This window comes from Corvus brachyrhynchos, unplaced genomic scaffold (assembly GCF_000691975.1).
Source record: "Corvus brachyrhynchos isolate BGI_N302 unplaced genomic scaffold, ASM69197v1 scaffold69, whole genome shotgun sequence".
NCBI lineage: Eukaryota > Metazoa > Chordata > Aves > Passeriformes > Corvidae > Corvus > Corvus brachyrhynchos.
In genome coordinates, this window is record NW_008240228.1 from 6,074,265 (window position 1) to 6,082,184 (window position 7,920).

Genomic DNA, 7,920 nt, shown 5'->3' on the forward strand with positions numbered 1-7,920 from the left:
GGGAGACAAGAAAAAGAGATACCGCATTAGAAAAAAAAAAAAAAAAAAAAAAAAAAAGAAGTGAACCTTTCTACTGCATGCCTGGAGGAAGAATTTGGCACAACAGCACTGTGCCAGAGCTGCTCTTACAGACAACATATCAAAGGACCTGCCCCAGAGTAAGAAGCGGATAAAAGAAGGGGAACAGAACATTTTTCTACCAATATCCAGTTGTTCAGGTAAAGATGGGCATCCTCTGGGAAACAGAGCCCTTACAGTGCTCTGAATATTAAGCAGGAAATGCCAAATAAAACCAAAGGGGGTAAATGCAAAGTGATGCACATGCAGGAAGTTATCCCAGCTTTATTTGAACAGCAAAGGCCTCTGGACTGACCACCACCTCCCAGGAGAGCACCAGGGTTATGGCAGACCATTCAAAGAGGAAACCACAACTCCAGAAAACTAATGCAGCATCAGGAATAACTGGGGATCAGAGCAGAGAATGAAACGGAACCTTTGCACACTTGTGTAAATGCACTGCAGCATAAACACAGCTTGGAGCTTGGGTCCTGTCCCCCTCTTACAGCAGGATGTTGGCAATGGTAAAGCCCAGACCAGGCTGAGATTTCACTGCACACATTCCCAGGAAAGCCTCCCAAGAGCCATTAAATACGTGGCTGTCCTGGACAGGAGCTGTTCCCCTGGCACCCGTGGGCACAGGGGAAGCATTTCCAGTTTGTCATTGGCAGCTCTGAAGCTGTTGCACGCCCTTGCCAGGAGCTCTGCCGTCAGCACCGGCTCTTATGATGCCAAATACCCAAAACCTGGAAACCCCACCAAAAGAAGAAGGAAGGCAGCCTGCACAGAGCATGTTGGTGCTGCATCCATCACCTGCATTAGTGAGTTTGTGTGTAGTTGCTGCCAGCACCAGGTTCCATGCCCAAATATCACATCCAGCTCAGCAGTGGCCACAACTGCCTCAAAGCCAATTCAGCCAGCAGCAAATGGTTTTTTGCAAAAAAAGTCACCTTCAAGGGAGAAAAATTTCACTTCTGCCCCATTTAAAGGCACTGCCTGGAGGAAGGCAGCAGGAACCAGATCACTTCAGATAATGGTGTTTCCAGGAAAGCTGTTTCTGCACACACTTATTAGGCATGAATTGGTCCTTGGAGTGATTAAAACTGAGATTTGCATTTGCTGCTTTCTCTTCCCAAAATCAACCTGGTTTCAGACAATTTTGCAAGGCAGGGTCAGTCAAGAGACTGCCCCCCAGTATTTAGAGTAGGGCTGCTTTGTTTCAGGAGAGCTCTACAGGCTGGCAGAGGTAGGTAGGCAGAGGAGCATGAACCAACATGCTGAGCACTCCCTGCAAGGCCTGTGATTTTGTACTAAAAACCAAATCACGAGGATCAAAATAGTAACATGAAACTTTAACAGGGTCAGGAGATTTCTGCCTCTGCTCTGGTATGCCAAGGAAGGAAGATCTGAATTATACAGTGAATATCCCCAATGAGGCACTGAAGTTTCATGGACAGTCAACCATACCATGGTGAAAGCTACCCAGTTCTAACACAAATAAACATTTTGCAGGAATATGTTTCCTTACTTGTTTTAAAAATTTGTTACCCCCATTTTCTGGGGTGACAGAAATTAAGAGGCCACAGTGACACTCCTGTGAAGCTCCACTTTGTGCTTTGCACAAAGGCTGTTTGCATGTAAATGTAAAGAAAAGCTGGAGGGGCACCACACTCACAGCATGGCAATCAAAGATGCAGATAAAGCTCTCCTGCAGGATTACTCACACATACCTGCTACAGGTGTATGATACATGAAATGAGGATCCAGTCAGTACCAACATCCCACCCAAATCCACCTGCCTGCAGGTACCCAGGTAATGGAAACATGTGTCTAAGCTGGCAGCTTGTTGGCACAAAATAAAGCACTTAAGTCGCTGTTCATCTTGTTGTAATTTGATGCTTGTACCTAGGCCAAAATCCCTAAACCAGGCTATTTGCAAATGTTAAGTCCAGTAGCTTGGTATGTTTCTCTTCCCCAGACTGGGATAAGCATTAACCAGCTCAGGAAAAACACAAAACATACTCATAAAATCTCCAGACTCTGGGTCTTAGCCTCTATTACTGAGTTTACAAGATTGTTTTGATTCTGAGCACTGAGTGTTCAAGCACATTTCAGAGCAGGGTGGAACACCCCCAGCCCTTCTTTATTCTGCCTCTTCAATGGGCTTTGGGCAGCATCACAACACATCCCTCACCACAGCATTTTCTTATTTGAATGTAACCCTTCCACTGCTGTTACACTGCTGCAGGGATATTTTTTAGCTCTGCAAAGCTAAAAAATTCTTCACCTCTGGGATCACCCAAATTTGCACACACTCAGACACTTGGGATCAAAGCTTTTGGTCTGATTGCTCCTGACCACCAGCACCAAAAATGAAAACACTGTGCTTTGGGGGGAAAAATACTTTCTAGAAATTTAGGATTATCAGCCCAGTCTTGAAAATTAGACAGTGCTTTCAAGCAGTGGAAGGTATTTGGTGATGGGGGATGCTGTCTCACACCACAGGCCCCAAACCTCCACTGATCAGCTATTTAACCTGGGGATAGTTCAGCAGCTGTCCTCAGCAGAAGCTTCCTGAGGTTGCCTGGAGTCTCCAAAAAAGACATAAAATATTTGTAGTAATTCCCTGAACAAACCCAAGAGGCTTCCTCGAAGCAGAGCCCTCAGCTCTGTTGACTTGTGTTTTTAAAAGGTAATATAAATTCCACTTACACTGGTTTGTTTTGATGTTGAAAATTGGTCTCCATAGACATGGTTGAAATCATGCCCTGCAGCACCGAGGCTGAAGCCAACAACCACACAGCCCTTCGCCAATGCAGAGCTCAGGAGGCTTTAGAGGTGTAAATGCCATCCCACCCAGCACAGCAGCACCAGAAGAGCACAGGGAAAGGGACAGGGTGCCCCATTCCACAGGGAAAAGCCACAGCTGTGGCCACCCAGGCACTGGAAGAAGTCTGTGGGGTTACCCCCACATCACCCTCAACCCATTGCTCACGCATTTCCTTCACCAGGCAGTGACAAGCCTTAAAGAGTACACACGAAGCCTAAAATATTCATTTTTGTTAATTTTTAAAGCCTCATTTCCCTGCAGGAACTCCCTCGAAGGCTGACATGCAGCTAGGACCACAGCAGTGTTTGCCAAGCAGAAAGAGCAATGAAAAGAAATCAGGGTGAGACAAACGGGGGAATATATGGAGAAACGACAAGTCGAGGTTTTTATATGGAAATTTATATCAAGGGTAACATTCTTGTCTAACACAAGCATTTTAATACTTCCGGATGCAAGCCTCAAGCCAAAAATCCAGTGAGGTCTGATGTTATGATACTGTTTAAGCTCAGGGATGCTGTACATTTTGCAAGAGCTACAGGTTTTCCCAGTGCCAAAAACCATCCAGAAGAACAACAGAAAAGCTTTTAATTCTGCCCCAATAACCCCTGCACAATGTCCCAGCATGGAGCAATCGCAGAGCAGAAACGAGTCCTGAGGCACCAAACCGCCCAAGTGGATCTAAACACGGAGATGCTGCGGAACCTGCCCACCCAGTCCCCAAAGAAGGCAAGGAATGGCCTATATTTGAGAAAGCATTATTTCCATGACACTGGTTTCTCCCCTTCTGCAACCCTAAGGCTGCTTCAGCCACCTCCTTCACCACCCCAGGGTGGCTTTGCAGCTCTCCCTAGCACCACAAATCCCAGGCTGCGAGGAGAATTTCCCTGGAAAGCTGGCTCAGGCTGGGATAAGGCACAGGATGGCCTGGCTGAGGGGGATATTGGGCTGAGATCAAAGCAGGAGACACATTCCCCAGGTCAGCAGAGCAGCAAGCGTGAGCCCCACAAGTGATAAAGTGTTTGGAACAACTTGTCCCAGAGCCGCCACTGCTGCACCGCGGCTGCCAAGGCCCATTTCTGCTTGGTTTATGCACCATGCCAATTCCTCCCCTATAAGATTAAGCTGCCTTGAGGCCATTTCAACTTACACATCTGATATTTGGAGCATTTTCTATGCTCTGCAGCTCCGGAGCCGGCACAGCCCCAGTGCTGCCACTTCCCTTTTTCACCTCATGTCACCCTTCGCAAAGGCACTTGTTCCCATTTAAGGGCTCACACACCTTTTCTGGGATTTTGAGACATCAAGGGAATAATATTTTGATGAAGAACAGGACAGAACCATCAGTGCCATAGAGATCAACTCTGCAGGGGCATCAACCTAACAGCAAAGTGTACACGACCTGTTTGCTTGGATAGATCCATCATCCTGGAGAAGAATTTCTCCCTCTTAAGACTGTTCTGAGCTCATGAAATCCATTAATTAATCACAAGTACAGAACCCAGAAACAAACAAACACTGTTTGAAGGCTAAAAGCTTGGTTTCAAGAGCATTCTGAATGGTTCCAAGTTAAAAAAGCAGATACCCAGTTAAAAATATTCAATAATCTTGAAAGTCTCCAAATTCCTTATTTGTTTACTTATCCAACTACACATGAATAATTTTAGTCTAGCACAGGCCTGTTTGGGTGCCAGATCATGTTTGCAAGTCTGCCCTGTGAAAGGCAAATGTACAGTTGAACTTGGATGCTATGCAAGTATCAGCCAGCTATTAGCAGTGATTGCTAAACAATTTTTCCAAAAATTAGATCAAACAAAGCTCAATGCTGTGGCTGTTGCTGGTTACTGCTGTGAGGAAAAGAGTTAACTAATACACAACTGGTTGGGCTCAAATTATAAATGCAATTAAAATGCTGCATTTATCTTGCTAGAACAGTAACTCTACGGAGATTTTTTTTCAGCATTAAATCCAATTTCTGTACACACCACCAAGATGGACAGACCTAAAGGGACACTTGTGTGCACAGGAACCACGATCATGGTGATTCAGCTCACAAAACACCAAGAAATTTTGCAGATGCACCTCCAAAGCCATTGGCTAAACCATTCAGATGTAACAGTTGTTTAACAGAGTTACAAAGAAGACCATGGAAAAGCAGAAGAGGAAAGAAACTTCCTGAGGGTTTGGCATTGTTACTATTAGTGATGGCTGAATTCATTTAGCCTCATTTCCAATGCAGTCAGATATTCAAATAAAACTTGAACACCATCTGTTTGCCATGATCCAGAGCCAACAAGGATTGGAGACCAGGAATCATGACGATGGCAATAGTTATACACAGATTTTGCCTACCAGATCCAGTCTGGGACCTGTGAGAAAGGCTCTACCTGGAAGAAGGGAACAAGTTTCCTCTAAATGTAAACCCATTTCTAACTGAATCAGCACTGGGTATGTGGAAAGAGTATATTTACAAGGGAAAAGATTTTACAAGAAAATTTTGCAAATGTAATCAATTTCTGCATGGAAAGAGTCTCTGGAGCAGCAGGGCAGAAAGCACTGGCTTTACAGCAACTGGGGAGGAATGGCTTGCAAAACCTCTGCACCTCAACCTGCCCTATAATTATACAGCTCATTAGTTTAATCACTAACAACTCCAGACTCTTCATGATGAAATCAAGAGTGCTATTTCTCTGATTTGGGAAGCTCTCAGAAATCAGTTTTTTTTAAGCTGAAGTTTTTTTAGAAGGTTGACAAAACCGGGAACATTAAAACTCTATATTCAGGAACTGAAGTAAATCAACTAAGTAAAACATCCAATAAAAGCACCAAGAAAAACCCTAGAGCAAACTTAATTGTGATAACTGAGTTTAATGATGTTAAATGGCAAAGCTCATCATAAAAAAATTCCAACTGAAACTTCCCCCCCAGTATTACTTAGGGCAGGTTTCACTCCACTTAACTCGGACAACAGGAACAAGATTCACAATTCATTTAGTCAAGGAAAACCTGTGGGGAGCAGGAGGGCTGAAGAAGCATATCCATAATTAACTCCCTTCGGAGGCACAGTTATGATATGAGTGTGTGCACTAATCCTTCATTTTCCTTCCCTCAAACATTTGTGCTCCTAAATCTGTAGCCAAGATTTGCACACGTCCCTGAATGAGACAAAATCTGTGCAAGGCTTTGCTCTGACATTTGCTCAGTGTTGAGCCCACTCTGCCCCAGGCAAAACCAGCACAAGTGGGCACACAGGTGTCCCATCCCCTCCTTCTGCCAGCAGCAACACCAACCAGGGGACACAGCTGGGCTCCCCTCAGGAATTCAGGGATTGCAGCATGGCCATGCCAAGCTCCAAGGGTCAGCCTAGGAGGCTGGAGGCTGCCTAGTCACAGAAGGGAAACTCCCTCCAGGAAGCATCAATTAACTCCCCCCCAGTTAAAGGCAGGTGCTGAACAGACCCCAAATTGCCGCAAAAGCACCCTCAGCAGTGTTTTACTGCAATCCTCAAAAGCATATTCCCTCTTGCATGTAACCAAGGCCACTGGTGTTCAGGGCCAGCCCTGGCCAGGGATCCCAATGCAGAAGCCAACAATCCCCAAACCTTGCAGAGTCAGCCAAGAAATTGGGTTTTATCCCAGCTCAACCACTCAGGGCAAAAGGCTCACAAACCTCAGAGGCTTCAAATTCTTCCCAGGGTTAAAAAAATCAGCCCTCGCATCAAAATTTTGTGGGATGGCAAGTCAAGCTCCTTTTCAGAGCACAAAGCAGATGGAGAGAAGATTTTCTTGGCATTGTTTTTTTTTTGCACAGCCTCCTTAGAGGTTGTGAATTTGCTGGTGCCCATCAGCATCTTGCACTGCACCCCTGTTATAGTAGAAATTGCTGTGCAGGTCCGGCTGACCATGTGCCACTGCTCTCAAAAGTATCAGGTTCAGGAAGAAAATAACAAGACTTCCAGATGAGAGATTATTTGTCACTCATGGCAGGGGCAGAATTACATCTGCTTGAGGATTTCACAAGTACAAACTACTCAACAAATTCTTGGAATTGGAAAATAGGTATAACCCTAAAGGAAAAAAGTCACTGAGAGAAGATTCAGCAAAGAGCCTGTGGTTAATGATACACTGGATATTGCTGTCCTGGCTTTGTGCTCCTACTTGCCAGTACACATAATCATTTTTAATATCTTCAAAACAGCAGTAACAATCAAAAAAATCATTTATTAATAGGTTTGGGGTTTTTTCAGAACTGTGGTGAAACCTCTGAAGCCAGAAGGACAGAATATCACCCGTCCTGGGAATAACATGCTGGGAGTTGCCAATAAGATCATTCCAGTGACACAGCTAAAATCAGGGTGTACCACTGAGAAACCCCTGGTTTCCTCCAGACGCTCTTTACACCCACCACACAAAAACTTACACATAACTAACAGAGATCAAGTTTGGGAAGCTCTGAAGACAACACCTGAAATAAGATCAAGGCCCAACACAGTATGAAGTTATGAGACAATAAAATAAAGGTTGCAGCTGAATCACTGAACTGTTACCAGCTGTGGAGCAAATACCTGTTACTGGGAGCAGCTGCTACTACCCTATAAAAATTTTACGCATTCTGCACATTTCAGACCCCAGAACAGGGTTGAATATACTTGGTTTTAAATGGCAGATACCCCTATTAATATAAACAATTACCACTCTCCTACTTTTACTAACACTGGCATTTTTCAAGCCAGTTGCAACTTGTGCAGGTAACTGTAGGAATTAAACACCACACACTGAATTCTTCACTAACCTTTCTTTCAACAAGGTAGCAACATGTAAGTATAGCTATAGTAAGTGCTGATGGGATTTATAACTGGGTCCTGAATATAAATCATATTTTTATCAGCCTCAAACTTTTTATTGCTGTTTTCATCCTTCATTTTATATGCCATATCACCTCTCATCAGGAGAGCCTATATCAAGGTGTAGCTCTTACTACATACCCCAAAAAATAATACAGATTTTTTTCCCCAAGAAAAAAAAAAATTAATGCAA